Here is a 17,421-nt window from a genome sequence, read left to right as displayed (position 1 = left end):
AAATGGTATTATTTGAGATTTGAGAAAATAGTGGTGCATTCAGATTTGGATCACCCTTTGTTCCTCGGACTTAGAATGTTCTCTTGGTCACCACAAAAATATTCTCTTACTCATTTGGTAACTAAGGAATTCATACTCACTCACATTTGGCTTCGATACCAAACGTTGAGATTAAATGGACGTGTTTTTATTGTTTTAATCTTCATTCTTGGTATCAAATCTAAGGGTGAGTGACCATCAATCCTTCGTCATTAGGTGATCTGTTGCTAAAAGGGCATTATACAAGTGGCCAGCTATAGTTAACTTCTTACTAAAATGCATACCTTACGGCATACTCAACCCACAAACTTAGGACATCTTCCAGCGTCGGAAAGAGAAATATTACTAGAACAGATAACGAAACTGTAAATTTCGAACATAAGGACAATATCAAGGTATAATTAACATGGCTAACAATGCTTATTACTGTTAATCCAGATTTTCTTTATTGGACAAATTTCCATGAATTATTGTGGTGTCTGTATCAATGTTACGATCTTAACAACAAAAGAGAGGCTAATACTGCAGAAGAAAGAAGCTAAAACCGTCTCTTCACCGATTTGCTAGTTTAATGCCGGTTCTATGGTCAAGCTCGGAGAACACTTACACTGTCAAAACATGAGTACTTCCATTTAGCATGGGATTCAAACTTTCACGAGCAAAATTTGGGCCGTCGTTTCAACTTGATTGGTTCTCCAGAATGATAGGTTGTTCTCCTTCAAGTTCGGATATAACTATCAACGAATCCGTCAACTCAAGGGAGGGGTTCTGACTTGGGAACTGGATTAATAACCTGCAACATGGCATGAGATATGAATGAGAAGTCTGAAGCAATTTAAGAGCCGAATCCAAATCAAGACGTTTTTACCTTCTTGTTGTTTTTCACATAACCTATCGCCACTTCTTTCCGCAGTTTTGCTCTTTCAGAAAGCTCAAAGAATGAAGGGTTTTCTCATTCTTTATGTAGAGGCTGATATCCTGTCCTAACAAAAGCATGCATAGTTTAAATATGCGGTTTAATGGATATCGAATCCAAATCCTCTAGCCGAAAATATAAAAAAGACAATGTCCAAACGGAATCAAAATCATAGCATATTAAAACTGAGGATTAGAGGTGCAGGCGCCTACCTTTACATATATTTCATCACCCTCTGCGTTTAGAATGTCTTTCCACACTTTGTTTAGTTCACTGTTCTCAGCAACTGTTATGCACAAAGAAATCATTTAGCTGTTATAATGTTTTGGAATAACCATATTACATGTTGTGAGAGCTAAGTCTAGTACAATGATTCAAGACCTTGAGCTGTTATGAGGCTCATTACTTACTCTGCAGCAATGTAAGTCAGGGACGGCTTAATTCTTGTGATCTGCAGTGATTGTGGGTGTATAACAATCAATAACAATCAATATCAACAGAAATAATAAACATTGACAAAAGTCTGTCGAAGTTTACTTGTCTGCCCAATTCTGTTGAAGTTTACTTGTTTGCCCAATTTCAAGTCCACGATCTCTGCAACTAGATTCTGTACCTGCAATGCACCACCTTGTTACTTCCTTTGTTTGCTCTAGGTGACGATTATGACTAAGTTATTGCGAAAACTATTTAATTAATTAAACTCTGAGTTTGAATTTTTACAAAATTGGAAATGATGAATGATACTGTTATTTATTTGAACATGACCTACCTTTACACCAAGTTTGTTGCAAATATGCTTGTCTGCCCTGGTTGGATCTGAAGAGAGGGTGCTTTAACGCAAATTGACCAAAAGCTAATTGAAAACAACATAAAACCAAGAAAAAGGGAGGAATTCATGTATGTTCACCTCCAAGAAGCCATTCCCTATCAGATATTACAACGACCGACAAGGGAACATCTTCGTTCTTCAATGAATTTTGGATATGCACTATGGTATCTTGTAAGGTTTCAAAGTTCATTGGATTTCCAATCTGCAGCTCATGGAAAAAATGGAAGTTTATAAGCCGAAAAGGAAACTTCCCTGCAAAAATATTATAGAGGAAGAAAAGAAACACCAGAAGGTACTACTCTAGGTTGAAAGAGAGAGGCAGTACCCGATGAGAAACCTTGACGTGTTTGAGTTTTCCTTGACTAACATGCGTCTTAATTCTTGTTTTCTCAGTCTCTATCATGCTTCCTCAAGGTGAAGAAAAATTCCTATAATCCGTTAATTTCCTGCAATAACATCCCAATTGATTTATTGGCAATTTCGCCACCTGCACATTTCTTTGGAGTACCTTGCAGCCACTTAATATAACCACCTCTCCATGTTCCATCACACATGTACTTGCACAAGTAACAATGTACCTCCTTTACTAATGTTTTACAGATCAGGGCAATTGATTTATTAGAGATTTCACTGCCTTCCGTTACTTTGGAGTCTTGCAGCCACTTAATATAACCACCTCTTCAAGATTCCATCACACATGCACTTGCGTAAGTAACAACGTACTTTTACTAATGTTTTACGTTTTAAGGAAATTGCTGAATATAGGATCCACAACAAGAGTTCCAAGCGAATTAGAACATACCACGACACTGCCAGGTCCAAGATAATTGTCATATTCTTCAATCAACTCTATGATGTCGGGGCGCCATCCAAGCAGAAGGATAAATTCTTTTGGTCCCAGATTATAGTCTGAGGCCTGCATTAATAAGAAAAAAATTATTCAGATTGGAGACCAAATCTATCAAGCCCTGGTGACCTATAAGCAATTATGTCTTAGTCAAGTCGCACCTTAGAGCCTGGTTTCTTGGGACGCCTGACAATGTTCTCATGTCTGTTTTTTCACCAGTTGCAAGGCATGCGGGTAAGTACCCCCGTTTGTTTCTAGATCATCCAAACTTTGATAAGCGCCTATTTCTTTGACAACATTCAAATAAGTAACATCTGGTGTCTTACTCCCATTAACAGGTGCAATGAATAATACCTACATGAGGAAAGTGCACAACGATAGGAACTCATAAATAAAAATGATGGTTAACCACGACCCATTCAGTCAGCAAAACAACATAAAGCAAGTACTAAAACAAATGAAGCAGTCACAGAGTGAATCCGCTCAGGCTCCCATGATCATCTTTGTTTCTTCTATTTTGAATTATCAAATTTTACTACACTTTTGTCTAATTGTCTGCTCGCGATAAATAAAAACAGGAACCGCGAAGGTAAACAATCCAACCAACCATCAGTGTCTAGAGATATTTACAAAACAAAATTTTAACAAACATTGTGTTCATGATTCCATTTTTCACAAGTCAAAAGAAATATCAAAGTTATTGGTGCTTGTTTTAGTTCAAATTAAAAAAGTCCAGAACTTCTCATACTTAGTCAGTTTCCCGCAAGATTTCACTGTCATTGGGGTGGAAGTCTATCTTCCCGTTCCTATAAAGCCCACAAACAACTGCCTGAAAGGGATATCGAGTCAGAGAAAAATTCTCAATCAGCCAACCGCAATAAGTTCTTCACTAGCAGAATTACATTTGACAGATGGTGTTACCTCTTGAAACCCATGTTGTAATCTCCTGTACTTGAGCCCTGCTAGACTTGGGAAACTGCAAAGATTAAATACATTTTCTGCACTGAGTAGAAATGACATCAATTAGTGTGCCATCTCAGAAATGATCAGAGAGATCGTTCCAATTGCCTAATAACCAATATGATGTAAAAATAACCACCGTAGTAAGAAACAACACACGACTTGGGTTGACAGGTCTAAGTTCTAGTTACCACCAAAAGATTTCAAATTGATTTGTAAGATGGACTCAACAACTGTGGGGACATTGTACAAATAATTTTGACGCCCCATTTTCCACAGGCTCTACTTTTAACCCTGAGATCGACTTTAAGAGTTCACATGTATTGGAACTTGAAACCTGCATTCATTGGGGACGGAAAATTTAACATGATTTTAGCAAACTTCGTAACAAAGTTCAGTACGAAGACTAGATTAGTGATATACCTCAACAACTGTGGGGACAGATTCCATGTTGGGAATAGGTTGAAGAGCCAGAACAGACAAAAAAGCATCAGTGTCAACTTCATACCTAAACAGATGAGGATGTGAAGTCAAAACACATTTGAGAGATAAGAAATTTCTAATATACTAGGAAATTCCAAAGAAACTTTGTCGAAAACCTTGTATACTCAAAAAAGCATCAGTGGCAGTATAATTATTGCACGTGCCTTGTTTGCAGCGGCTCTTTCAAATGATTTTGTTAAACTAAGGCTGCAACTGTAAGAGTAGAGCCTCAAAGTAAGAATCAGAAGCACACAAAGTCTCAATTTTATTATCAAATCCAACTACCCATTACATCATTTCTTACTGATAATTTTTTATTTTATTGCACCGAGGCCTTATAAAATCAGACGCAGATGAGTTAGATGATTTCTTATAGTCCTACCTCTTTGTAAGGATATCAATATCTATAAGATCTTTGTCTAAATTGTCCGCAAGTTTGTCCATCTGCTTCCTTGGGAGATCGGACATAAGAAGAATTCTCTACCTCCTGTGAACATATAAGCAAGACAACAACACAATCCAGTAATTTTACTACACCAATCCTGATATAAAAACCTCCATTCGAGTATAAAAAATAGATTACCTAGCTGTAGCAGTACCTAAGCGGACAGCAAGTTCGTGATACTTGTTTAGTTGCTTTAGCATGAAGGAAAGATGACTGTTCACTCCACAAATAATGATATGATCAGTCTCCAGAACTTGCATTGTGCGCCTTCTTTTAGTCTGTACGTATTGTTCAGAGCAAATGATGGCCATAAGGGTGCCGTTTACATACAAGTTAGATGTACGATAATGTTCTGATCCAAGAACTTACCCTAAACTGTTCGGTCATTGTGCTCAACAAGCGAGAGTAAAATAATATGCCCCATATTGCAAGAACAAAACCAATAACACGTTCAATTCGTGTTCTTTGCTGCAGTGTACATTTTACAATGCAAGTTATTTACAATCATCCAAGAAAATACAGAATTAGTGATTACTTGTAGAATGAACCAAATGATAAAATTAGGAAGCGAAATCACACTTTTAAATGTGTCGATGATGAACACAGACATGCCCAAGCCTCCCAGAAGCAGTCATCCAAAGACTCATTACTACCCCTGTGTAATTTGAAATGCATCCGGATTGTAAACAAACATGAGGAATTAATTCATTTGATAAAAATACTATTAAAAGACTGCTTAACCGTTAGAATATCAAATATTTGTCAGCCCACATCGTAACAGCTTAAATTTTTCGGAATAGTGTGGTAACAACAAACTTTATCATGGTATCAAAGCAGGAAATCCTGGTCAAATCTTGCAAGTGTAACCAATATAAGTTGAATTCCACATGTTGGGCTTTAATAGTGAAGAGAGGCCCCCATTTGACGGGGAGTGTACAAAATAATTGTTGGTCTAAGATGCTGAGACCCTTGTGAAGAAGATGGCAAGAAAATGATGAAACCATATTGTTTCAGAAATTCATTTGTGTTAGACAACGATGGACCCCAAATGCTTAAGCTGTTAGGGAATTGGTCAACAATGTATATCAATCTAACACTGTCCCTCACACGAACGCATTCTTTCTTTGTATGTTAAAATCAAACAGAAATAAAAATATAGCTGAAACCCCACCCTGCACCAAAGAAGTGGGGAATGGATTGAGGGTTCCGCATCCAGGACCCCCTGCTAAGAGCTACCACCAAAGCTCTGATATGGTGATAACATATTAGAAAACTTCAGCTGTTATAAATGGGCCAATAATTGTATCAATCTGATAGTCTAGACACCAGGAAAAAAAATGCTATTTAATGAAATACGATAAAGCAACATGAAGCAGACTATGCCAGAGAAAGTAATTTGAACTGCTCTTAGAAAGGATTATAGGTTACCTATACTTGTAGAATAGGAAACCACCAATGACAACAAATGAGAAGCATGCTACCAGGAGCACCAGAAAGAACCTAAAAAACATTTACAAAAGAACTTAGCTAAATGAGAACATAGACCAAACAAATTACGAGCATGAAATGATAGATATAGAAACCATGCAAAGCTCCATCTGATATCTTCACTTACGTGGCAACGTTCTTTTCAAGTTGGATGTTAAATAGATACAGTAACTGTGCAAAGCTCCATCTAATGTCTTGAAATGAAGGAAAAGACACATCCAACCGAAGAGGCACAGGTTTATTCAATGAATTAGAGACACAGGCAAAGGGCAAGGTGGCAGCCCCGAAAGTTTGAATGATAGAGGGAAGTTTTGCTTGGATGATCTTAATGAAAGTATGAAAAACATTTCACTGTCCTAGCCTAATTGAGAAATATAAGGACAGCAATTCCATCGTGACTTTAGCTACGAGAACCTGAATATACAGAAAATTCTGTCAAGAAATTTACTATATACTAGAAGTGCCATGACATGAGTCAAATGCAAGATCTGAAGTTATCATGGATACAAATACTTGATAACAGAGAGTAAACAGGTGAAACCACTAAATAGAGGAACATCAAAAGGGGTTTAAGCTGTTATCCGATTTAATCAATTCTAATTCAAGATATGTTCTTTTTCAGATTTAAAAAAATAAATTACAATCTCTTATGCAGATTCATCCATCTAATGCTCTTGTTAGAAATTAAACAGATAAATAAATAAATTTTCATCTAATGCTCACCTGAGAAATATTAATTTGGTCTGTATAAAAGAGTTGGTCATTCAAATCATCTGCAACATTTATATACACAGTGGAATCTAGCTTATTTTCTGCCCTTTGAGAACTGGCCTCACATTTCGCTGTAAAAAGAATAAACATAAGTAAAACATGAAAGAATCTAAGTTATCAATACCTTGCTTTCACACATGATAAGGCATACATACAATATTCTCACCTCTGTTGTGTACTATGAAACTACTTGCATGTAAAGACGAAGATTTGATCCACCAAAATTGGCATGGCATTAATTTCCTGGTAAATATCATCAACGTTAGCATCATATGGCTCGTCTACACTAAAATTCAGAATAACTGTGCTTCCACACTTGCCCCATGTATGTATCATACAGTTCATTGCACAAATACAGACGTCAGCAAATGTACTCCAAATTACAATCTCCCTCAGTTACAGAGTATGATATTATCACAATATGCCTCAGATAGAAGTCGAAAGCTTTTTATACATAATATTATATGGTGCGTTCAAACTTAAATGTTGATAATCCTGCATCTTGGTCCCGTACCTGCCTAACAATTTATAAGGATTATGAAACGGAGCTCAGCCAGGAGAACTTATGTATACGGTATCAGACATCAACTAATTTTCATTAGTAAATTCCTACTCTACGGGAAGAACGCATACTTTTAAACAAGCAACGCATGCGAAAGCCATTTATTACTACTTTAAGTAGACCATTTCATTGAAGATACGAATAACAGTAAAATTTGAGCCAAAGTATATAGAATCTCAGAAATTCAGTATGCCGGTCTGAAGAGGAAAGGCGAATCAAACCCAGAAAAATTCCTCACGAAAAGTACTCATCTTGATTACTCCCTTTCCCCTAGCACCGTACTTCCTCCCCATACGCGGCCCCTTTGTCTACCAACAAGTTCACACTTCCATCAAAGAATTGGCACTACCCAATTAGTTAAAAACCTGAAATCTCTCGGTTCACATTACAATCAACAGTTCACAATTTCAAGCACTAGCCAATTCACAAACATCCAAGAAACACACGAAGATTAACCCAAAAACAAAGCTTCAAAAGTTACCACCAACCAAATGCCCAAATTAGTTTGCTTTGATGACCAAGAGTGTAAACCTTGGACCAAATTTGGAGGCTAAAGAATCTAACATTCGAATTCAGAGATGAAAATGCAACTCGAACTACAGTTCAGGACGATTTCTACAATTAAGCCAGATTAGTGTGGGCAGAGGGCACAATATAGCATTACTAGTTCATAAACCAATCAATAAAATAAACCCTTTGATCTTGAATGCGAAGAAAACCCACATGAATGCCAATGCCATACAAACAATCAACCACATGAATGCCAATGCCATACAAACAACCAAAAAAAAAACCAATCACTTTTGGTAGTTGAAAAGATGAAGAAATGAAATTCTGAATACCTTTTTGGGGAAGAAAAACGGTGGGAGATCGGAACCCGAGGAGGCAAAACGCAGAGCGGCAATCTGTGCAGCTGACTACTCAAAAGAACCATGTTTGTTACAGTCAGCCAGAGAAGTTTCGAGGTTTCAGAGGAAAGAAACAAGGAAACTGGGGCCGATGAGAGAAACAACAGAAACTTCAAACAAAACAAGTGGAATTTTGGGAAAATAAAAGAAACAGAAAAGTGGGGAAATCTTGAAAATTTAGGATTTTTCGTGAAATCCAACGTGGACAACCTGGTCCCTCCCCGAAAAGTCATTTCCTTTCCTTCGCTTCCTTGCAACTATAGTGGATAGTCGCTGTCCAACCTACTGTCGTCGATTGTTCATTGTTCATCAACAAGAACACCAAAAGTATAATATTTGATGGTATTTCTGTTTTATTAGGATTGCCAAGGTTGGTTCTTGATTTTCTTATTCCGATCTCATCAACAACAATCAAACATTACATCAGCGTCTCACATGAATAAAATAATATCCGAACTTATTAGGGTATGATTGGTTTCTCCTTGCATTTTGTTTATTCCACGTGTTATCGACATTCTAAAAACATTTTCTTTTAATTGAAGATCAACATGTGTTGATGCACAAAATATAATAAACTTTGGAACAACGTAAAGTGTCAAGTTGCGACATTCGTTAAAGTGTCAAGATATAACTCTCACAAGATTGCTTCGGTCAAGTGTAGGTAATATGTAAATAGATAGAGACAGAAAAACAAACCCAAGATATATGTGGTTTACCCTAAGTTGGGTTACGTCCACTAGGATAAAGGAGTTCTCGTTAATAATATAGAGTTTACATAACACAAAGGTTCAAATATAATCATCATTAGTAAGTTCTAATAATGGGTTAAGTGGAATAATGTCATTATTCATTAGTTGTGGGAGAATGATCTTCTTTTATAGTTGAGGAGAGGCGCACACTTTTGTCCGAGGTCGACATGGGACTCTAGAAGCTTAATTTTGATATTAACATGTGTCGTTTTGTGATTGGCCGCCTGGTTTGAGAGAAACTATTGTGCTTTGGCAGTAGTGTGGCTAGTGCCTCAACACAAATCCTTCAATGGGGCTCTGAAGGTATAAAATTGATTGGTACTCGATAATTTTGAAACTGATAAAGTATGATACAAACAACGCACAAATAGGCTATGATATCATGAAGGATCCTAAAACTAATTTAACAGTAGTGGAAGTAATTCAATAAATTCCAACCACATAGTGCAAGAAAGTTAGAATGCCCACTTGGATGGAAAAGGATCCAAGTATAACTTTTAATAGTATAAATTGACTTTATATAAACAATTTTTACCGATGAAACATGAAAATTTTATGGAGGGGATCGACATGTCCTACACCTATACTACTATTCTTTTCATAATGTAGAAGGTATCTCACAATAATATCACCAATATGAGCATATCGTCGATTACTAACTCATATGATTCGAATACACATCAATTCTCGAACTCCGCTGTTATCCGCCACATTCAAATAGGTTTGAGGTTGAATCATATCATTTTTTTATCGATTTTTTCTTTTTCAATGCAAAGCAAAGGTATACATAAAAAAGAAATATTATTTGTTCAAAACAAAAAAAGAAACCTGCAATTGTTTTTTGTTTTTTCATCCCAAAAGCCCCTTCCATCCCTTGGATAGATAGAGAGGAGGGCAGAGCTTTTGGTTTGTCATGTTGTCAAATAGTTGAACTATGATTTTTCGTGTTGTCAAAGGGTTGGTGACATACTAATTTCTCTTTCCATGTAGCCCGAGTACCGCAAGAGACGATAGCGTACTTTTTGCACCCGAATCAAACGACACGTCAAAGCAGAGCAAATGGGCCCAAGGAATGCATACGTGGAAGTTCAAATTCGAATTGAAAGCTCCAACTCTTTGCTCACTTTTAAGTTTTCACTAGATCAACCCTTTGGAGTTCCTATACTACTATTTAAAAACTAATTCTATGTGTGACGCGTGGCAAGAGACTAGTGATCACTTAATGAAGACAAAGTGACCATGGAGAACAAAGACAACACAAGAAGCAAGAAAAAGATACATTTGCTCGACAAATTAAGCAGATAAACTCCCACTTCGAAATATATTTGCTTGACTCGACTGCTTATAAGTAGTTACAAGAATCATTCATACTGTCAAGTCCAATAGCGCAAATTTGTAACTAAGCGGTACATTAAAATGGCTAGTCACTGAGTAGAATCCATCAAGGTGGGTAAAGGCCACAACCGTTAATTTGGAGTATTATAGTAAGCACACTCTATGGTTCTCAAGAGTAGAGCACCCCACTAGCTATGTTTGGGTAGCAAACCACAAATTTATTATGTTGTGCTTAAAGAATAATTAGCTGTAAAACAAAACAAATAAGCGTTTGATAATTCATATTTTTTAAAATTGTGAATATAGGAAAAATCCTCTATAAATGAATAATGTTGGAGCTAAAACATTATTATTTTGAAGAAGTTATAAACATATCGATAAATAAATATTTATTAATTTAGGGATTTTCCTGGAGCCGGACCCCGCCTCCACGGCACAAGCGGTCCTTTCCCATTTTCGAATGGAAAATGCAAGCGTGGGAAGGGCTTACTGTCCTAGTGGCTCGGCTTGGTCTCGCTCCCTTCCCGCACTATTCCTCCCCACTAATATAAAAAAAAGTTTTTTTGAACAAACGATATTATTACACGAGAGGGAGATGAACTTAGCCTCACAATGGGCTAGCAATAATTTAGTTTAAATTTGTCTGTAGCTAGAACTAAACCTAAGACCTCTCACTTACAAGTGAAGAGAAATCTAGACCATAGTAAAATCCATAGAGACTCAAATTAGAGAAATAAAACCCTACGCTACTGGCTCTAACTAATTCATATGGTGAATTTTCTTATGTCGACATGTTTTGAAAAATATATGTTTTATATAGAAAGATTTTATTCACATGAGTGTTAAGTGCATGCGAAGAGTAGGCTAATAACTAATGAAAGCAAAAATGACCATGAAAAACAAAAGCAACAAGAAACAATAGAAGTGTGGCAGGTATACCTGCAAATGCCATTGTACTATAGGGTGTGAGTCGTGACTTCGTTCAAAGTTATGTTGCGCTGTGCGAGTCTGCGACAGCCATGATTCATAAGTTACAAATTAAGTGGACGGAGTCCCAAGTCGGCAAGCACTTGCTTAGCATAGAACAGATGCTTATAAGAAGTTCTACTAAATATTAATATCGTCGAGCTCAGTTGCATGGACTTGTGACTAAGTAGAGCATTAAAATGATTTTACACTGATGGAGCTTGAGTCAGGTGGGCAAAGGTATTTAAAGTTTGGAGTAAATTGTAGCTATGGTCCCTGAACTTTAATCAAATTGGAGCAATGGTCCCTCAACTAAAAATTCATTACCTTTGGTCCTTCAACTCATCAAAACGTACAGCTATGGTCCCTTAACTAAAAATTCATTTCATTTGGTCCTTCAACTTTAATTCAACTGGAGAAATGGTCCCTTAATTTTAACCCAATTGTAGCAATGGTCCTTCCAACATAACTCGTTTTGACAAAATTTTTTACGTAGTTGACGAAAATGACCATAATTACATACTTTGATGAGTTGAGGGACCTTAATTATATAAATGGTTATTCCAACATAACATATTTTGACAAAATTTTGAAGAAATTGATGAAAATGACTATAGCTACACATTTTGATAAGTTGAGGGACCAATGATAATGGATTTTTAGTTGATGGACCATTGCTCCAATTTGATTAAAGTTCAGGGACTATTGCTACAATTTACTCTAAAGTTTGTACATAAACAACCATTTATGGAGCGTGGGATCATACCAAGCATGTCATATACTTTTTTTTTGTCGTACCCAGTGCACAAGGCTCCCGCTTTACGCAGGGTCTGGAAGAGGTGAATGTCGGCTAGCCTTACCCCCATTTATGGAGAGACTGCTCCAAAGCATGTCATATACTACTCGAGTTATTAGGACACCTCTCTAAAAGTGGGTAGCAAACCAACAAAGAAGTCAACACACGGTTTAAATGGGATTCAACAGCCAACAGCTGCCCAGATCCTACAGATGATGATGCCTTTACCTAGCGTGCTGTCCGGCTCAACTCCCCCATCTTACAACCACTTTTTTGCAAACTCGTCCTAAAATTTTTCTAGTTTATGGTTGAAATCTTTACAGCTTTTTAATTGTAATGGAATTGCAAAACTGGGTTTCAGCTTTTGAATGCTAAGTTTGCAAGATCTTGCCAACTTGATGTGGCTATCTCTTGATCTTGAGTGCTTTTTTTATTTCCTTCTAATTTTATTTTCTATATCCCTGAAAAACGTGTTTTGAACTTGAAACCTAGTTCAATAGCCCAGAAGAGAATACAGCGAAACTAATAGCTAGTTGGTCGCATTCTTCTTGAGTTTGAGTTTTTGATTCAAATGATTCTTTTCCTACCACTTGAGCAGTAATTAACAGATTTTACTCACCATAATAAAAATATAACGAGTAGAAACACATGTGCCTGAAAATACCAGATACATAATATTTATTTACAGGTACATAATAAATTTAGACAATAGCTCTTAAGAGTAAAACTATCACTTACTCCCACATTCACGGCAAGACTTCGACTCTAACATTTGCCTTCCCTAAATGGGATGAAAGCCAAAAGAGTTCCTCGCGATTCATCTTGCTCTTACTGGGGGAGCCGATGATCCATCATCGGAGATGTCAAAAAACAAATCATCACTCTTACACAAGGCATAGACAATATCATGTAAGGTTGTGAATGACAATGAATGATGTATTGGATTACTTATCTTGTGGGCCACTTGTTTATTGAGTTGTTAACAACTTAAGTAATCTGATAGTCCTAATGAAATAAGGATTATGAAGTCTTATCCTTTGCAATTGACCTAAAGAAATCTGATGGATTTCCCTACAAAGATATAGTATCATGGTGGGACTTAAACACTTTAGTGCTAGGGTTTGACTTTCACAACCAATAATAGGTTGGCTGTGATTAAACCCTAATGATATAAATACTATGGTTAAATCCCTGCTTCCATACGCTTAATCTCTCAGATACACTGAACCCTATTCATATAGCAGAGAGATATTATTGAAGTACTGGAAGTAGAAGACTCCTTTGGAAACCCTAGCAGTCATGGCGTCTTCTTCCTCTGCTTTGGAAGATAAGTTTATTTCCTTTTAATTGTTTGATTGGTTTATTGTAGTTATATTTGTTATATGTGATCCTAGTAACTTGTTGATTTTCATATTACATCTTACATATCCACCATAGTTCGCCTTTTTGAAGGATCTTTATGCAAACAAGTAATGGCAACAGCCACAACATTCAGTTTGCTCTCCATTGAGCATGACTCCAAGAAAAGTTCATTGTCCACCCACTCCCTGAGTTTCCTGGCCTTCTCTTCCTCATTTCCCTCCAAAATCCTACCAGCACATGTACACAAAACATTTCCATCTTCATCAATCGCCTCCTTCCTCGAAATGAGCTCTAATAACACCACTCCAAAGTAGAAAACATCCATTTTCGTTCTGGTGCAATGTAGCCTTGAGTTCCAACAATGTGCATTGTTATGGCATTGCAACCAGTTTTTGCTAGCCCCAAAATTGGCTATTTTGGCTCTCATGTTCGAATCTAAGATAATATTGCTGCTCTTGATGTCTTTGTGCACAACCCTTGGCCTGGTGTGCTCGTGAATGTATTGGAGACCGTTTGCAACGTCGATAGCAACTTGCAGCCTTGTCTTCCAACTCAATTTTTTATTCTTGTTTTCATGCAGCCATGAATAAAGAGAACCATTTTCGACATATATATTAGTAAATTAGATAGCAACAATCATCCTCCGAGTCTATGCAGAAACCCTCTAGCTTCACCAAATTGCCATGGTTTGCCTTCAAAATCCGAAAAGCCAGTATTTTGTCAATTATAATTCAAAATTGTGCACATAATCACATATTAATCATGTTTCAAAAGTAATTAAAATACCCTATGCAAAGTAGTTAAAATGTTTGCTAATAACAGTATATTGGAAGTCATCAAAGTTTTTAAGTTCAAGTATGAGAAGCAATCTCATATGCACCCCAGTGAAGTAAAATCTTCAATGTTCTTTTCATTTTCCGGACAATGAGATAAATATTCTAAACTGCTCGATGAATGATATATATTTTAAACTGCTCTAGTCTATATTAAATTCTGGATAAAATAGAAAAGAGAAACGTAAGTAAATGTTGTCTTTAACCTCACCAAACCTATTAAAATAACATGAAAAATAACATGGCCAAATTGGGCATGCAAGATTCAAAAGAAAGTAAATTTCATATTGGCTTATACGGCCACGAACAGGATGTAATGCATTTTGCAAAAACAATATCAAAGGAAAAGGTTAAAGGCATTTCCACTATGCTAAAAGTAATTGGCTTTTTCTCCCATTTGAAAGCCTTAATATTGGTGCCGACAAATCAACCTATGCTTAAAGCCTTAAACAGATAATTAATTATTTATCCTCCCTTTCAAAACAGTAATTGGCTTTCTCCCTTTTAAATATTTATCTTTAACGTAAGTCGTACTGCTCTTATAATTAGAGTATTCTTTCCCATTCTACGACATTTTGGGTTTAAATTTTTTCCAACTAATAATGACTTTTAACGTAAAATATCATTTGTATTGAAAAGAATAAAATAATAAAGATGAAAATATCTATCTTTTAACATATCACGGACTGGAAAACGAAATGTACCACCTTCGACAATTTACTGGAATCATAATCATAATCAATCATAATCATAGGTCTTTCATGAATCAGCAGTCCATATTTGTGCATGTGCAACTTGGAATTCTACGGTCTAAAGACGGTCAAATTAGGTGGAAATACGACATTTTATGGTGTCGTTTTTGTCCGAAAGTTTCACTGGTCTGGTGGGCCTGCTCAGCTTAATATTCAACTTTAATTAATTGCGTGGTCAATTTCATTTCTGTAATGGAGAAAATGGGAAAGGGCTTTCGCGTAATTCCCAATGAGGGGCTTTCACGTAATTTAAGACGAGGGTCTGGAAACAGCACACAATAGAAGTAGTCCGGAAACTGGAAAGCAATGAATTTGGACACGTTGGGCTGACCTAGGGGTCTGCGGCAGCTTTTGCAATGGAAACGACGACGTATACTGCACTTGTCACTCTACGGGTCCACTGGGGAGAGGTTACTTGTTGTAGCGTTATTGGCCTTGAAATTGTTTTATATGCTTCCAATTAACTAAGGAAAATTTTATTTAAACTCATCTAATCTATTTCTATATTTAAATTACTTTTTGTATCCATTTAATTTTTAACTAAACTATTAATATTTATATAAATACAAATTTAATATCTAATATACCCCATAAACTCAATTCAATTTGTGGATTTGTTTTTAGGGGAAACTTGATATAACTCCAATTTTTTGAGCCAATAATAGGAATGGTCCAATTTATTAAAATAAGTCCAATTCTTTAAATTTAATTATTTAATTATCAATAATTATCTTTTAAAAGAAAAAACTTATTGTAAAAATCAAATTTCTTCCTAATTATCTCTTTGATTATTTCTGTATATATATATTGTTATTTCTTGTTCTTCCTCCAGGTTTAACCCATTTATATATTTTTTTTAAATTTTTATAATCAACCTATATCATAGGTTAATTGTATTTATCTACCTATATGACAGATTCTTTTTCATAGTCAACCTGTCACAGATTAATGTGTCTTGCTTGTAGGTATATTATGTTTTTTTTTCTATCTTTTAGTTAAGTTTCATATCTCACTTATAGGTATAATATACATTTATATATTTGCTACTTGAGTTAGGGTATAATGTTTTGCAGATAGATTTATGGTAGTATATTAATTTTTTTTGTTTATAGATATTAATTAGATATTTTGGAGTTGAAAAATGCATAATATTAAAAGATTTTTATTGATTTTTATTATTTTTAGAAAATATAAAAGGAGTATAAAAGAAATAAAAACATATAATTAGATAACTAGAGTCACTCCTAAAAACACTCTATGTTTTTGGACCTTGAATCTAAAAGCCCAATGTTTTTACACCCATTTGATTTTTAGAAGCTAAATTTGAAGTGTTTAGACCTAAGTTCTTTGCATGGTTTTCCACAACACAAAAGCTGATAATTCAATTTGTTACCTGCAGAATATGTTTGCATGCTAAAAATCACTGCGAAAAGCGATGTGTATAGTTATGAGGTTGTCCTTTTGGAGATCATAACTGGGAAAACGCCACAAAAAAACGATGTAGAAATATTTTGGGTTCTAAATCCACAAAAAAAATGGATATTAGCAGTCAAGCACAAATTGGCTTACAAATTTGAAAATCTTATATTCTTATGTCCTAGTATCGAGGAAACAACTAAGCAAGATAATGCAAATGAATCATGGTTTTCGCTTTAGAATCGCAAAAAAGGAGCATAGAGTGTGACTTCTCTTAGTTGTTTGCTAATTCAACCAGTTACTGGGTCCTTTCACACCAGACATTTTTCATCGTTGGATGCTTTCATTGTTGTTTTAGCCAGAAGGTAGAATGCTTTCGTTGTATTTGTTGAAAAAAATTACAGTAAAGTAACTTCTACACTCTAAAAAATTGAAATCAAACGAACAAAAAATTCATAAATTGAGTCATACCTTGGTTGGAGAATTCAAAACTTCAAAATCACCATCCATCCGTAAAAAAACTTATTTTTCTCTATGAGAGCTATTAGGGTTTTAGCCAGAATGAACATAGAATAAACAAAGAGTGATCGTAGGGTCTAATTATAGTGTTTGGGTTTATTGATAAATTTGAGTTTTATTATTAATTTCATTTTATACTTAATAGTAATTATGCAATAGGGTAAAATAGACAATTAACATTTAAAATTTAAGTTGAGTGTAAAAAGAGGTTAAATGGGTTTAAATAAATTTTCCCTTAACTAAAGTCAAATATGATACAATTCAATTATGTTTTCAATAATTTGTTTCCGTATTTTTTATAAAGAGAGAAAGACCAAAAAAAAAAAGTGAGGAAAGAACGAGAGAAGCGGAAGAAATTTAGAGGTGAGAGAATCCTACTCATTTTTTATTTCTAGTGAGATGGTCATTTATGTACATTTTTTTTTTTTAAGATACAATAGTTTGT

General features: G+C 35.5%; 2 pseudogenes; both read right to left on the bottom strand.

The window, feature by feature from the left end:
• Window positions 1-459: 459 nt before the first annotated feature.
• On the bottom strand, window positions 460-8,780 carry LOC126591459 (putative ion channel POLLUX-like 2; annotated as a pseudogene).
• A 4,734-nt stretch (window positions 8,781-13,514) lies between these two features.
• LOC126589359 (protein LYK5-like) lies at window positions 13,515-15,077 on the bottom strand (annotated as a pseudogene).
• Between the last annotated feature and the right edge of the window lie 2,344 nt (window positions 15,078-17,421).

The sequence above is a fragment of the Malus sylvestris genome, chromosome 11, assembly GCF_916048215.2.
Source record: "Malus sylvestris chromosome 11, drMalSylv7.2, whole genome shotgun sequence".
Taxonomy (NCBI): Eukaryota; Viridiplantae; Streptophyta; class Magnoliopsida; order Rosales; family Rosaceae; genus Malus; species Malus sylvestris.
This window is presented reverse-complemented; position numbering and strand designations above follow the sequence as displayed.